Source organism: Solanum stenotomum, unplaced genomic scaffold, assembly GCF_019186545.1.
Source record: "Solanum stenotomum isolate F172 unplaced genomic scaffold, ASM1918654v1 scaffold9649, whole genome shotgun sequence".
NCBI classification, from domain to species: Eukaryota; Viridiplantae; Streptophyta; class Magnoliopsida; order Solanales; family Solanaceae; genus Solanum; species Solanum stenotomum.
The window spans coordinates 560,467-562,336 of record NW_026037757.1 but is presented as its reverse complement, the minus strand read 5'-3'; positions in this window follow the sequence as shown (position 1 = coordinate 562,336).

Genomic DNA, 1,870 nt, shown 5'->3' with positions numbered 1-1,870 from the left:
CCAAATTGACCATTGAACCTAACTTGACAATCTCTAGCATAATCTTTGTTTTCTTCAGGTACTAAACTTGCCATAGGAGAAATGTCTAATATCCAAGTGTCAACAAATTTTCTCATCTCAACATTTCTATCCATTATCTTATGTCTAATCTCCTCTAACATGGTGATAATTGATTTATGTCTAGCAACTAATATCCAAGAATTAAATGCCTCACACATATTATTCTCAAAAATATCACACTTAGCATGCTCCTTAAATTATGCTTTACACCATATCTTTTTTTCATAATGTAACAAGTCCCCACAGATGTTCTTACCAAGTTTATTAAATTTATCCATTTCATCTTGAAATTTTACCTCAAAACTTGATTTTGCATATCTCCAGAAGTGTTCTCTTCTTTCTTCTCCTCTCCAAGTCTTCTGCCAATTGGACCAGATGTGTCTAGCACACATCCTCTGCTCACAATCTGGCAGCAACTCCATTATGATTGCTACAAGACCCTACATATCATAATAATTGATTATGACTAGTAATAATTAAATAAGTAGGCAATGAGATCAAAATTAAAGAATTAACATTAAACTAATTAAAGAATTAACATTAAACTAACTTTTTGCATATCAAACATCACATGAGTCAATTCATGTCCAGTGCCTAAGTTTAGATCTTGTATCAAGAAGTTGATGAAGAAACTCCAATTGTGCTTTGTTTCTTGATCAACAACTGCCCAAACAACTTGAAACATTTGTTGACTTTCATTCCTACCGATTGCAACTAATAATTCACCCTTGCAAGCACCCTTCAGAAAGCATCCATCAAAATCAATAATTTTTCTACATCCTTCCAACTAACCTCTCTTTAATGCATCAAAACAAACATAAAAGTATACAAACATATTCTTTCCTAGAGTAGATTCCCTGTATGTCCTCACCCACCATGAACTACCATGATTAGTCTATTTTATTATGTCTGCATAATCACACAACCTTGCAAACTCTATCTTCCAATCACCCATAAACTCCTTGAGAATCATGAGTTTTTCCCTCCAACAAAGAGTTCTTCCAACATACAATCCTATCTTCTTCCTCACCAACTCTTGAATTTCCCACAAGTTTATATAAGGTTGAGAAATTATTTTGTCCCTAAACTTATTTGCAATAAAGTTAGATGTACACAACTTGTTCTTGGTTGTGGTAGGGCACTGATGAACATGATAGTAATTCTTAACAATAAAGTCACCAGAGTCTTTTTCTAGACTAGCATATAACAACCATTTGCATTTCTTATGCTGACATTTAACTCTGACTCTATGTTTTTCATTAGCCCTCAATTTTAATTTGACTTTATATTCAACGGCATACTCTGCCACAACCTTTCTAAATTCTTTGGCATTTTCAAATATCATACCAAGCTCAAATATAGCAACTACACAATCAGGATTAAATCTTACCTTTTTACTTTTTCTTCTAGCTGGTAAATCAACACCTTCCATAGCTTCATGATCTAATTCACCCCTACTATCACCACTATCCAATTTTGAACTATCAATATATTGTTCATCTCCCACCCAATCTTCCTACATACCTAGCAACCTTGTTCCTTCCAATGTATTCAATGCTCTATCAACACCAGCTACTCCAAGAGTTATTTCCTCTGTAGGAATAAGTTTTTTCCTCTGTAATTTGGTTCTCCTTTCATTTCTAAGAGTTCTTAACTCTTCATCAATCTCTGACTCATCTGGAATAGCAAACTCTTGTGAATCATCACTAATATCCCAATATGTTTCAACACCTTCAAGATCTAATGCATCATCTACATCAACTTCAACATTAATATTATCATATTGGGCAGCACCTTGTTGTAACCCTTC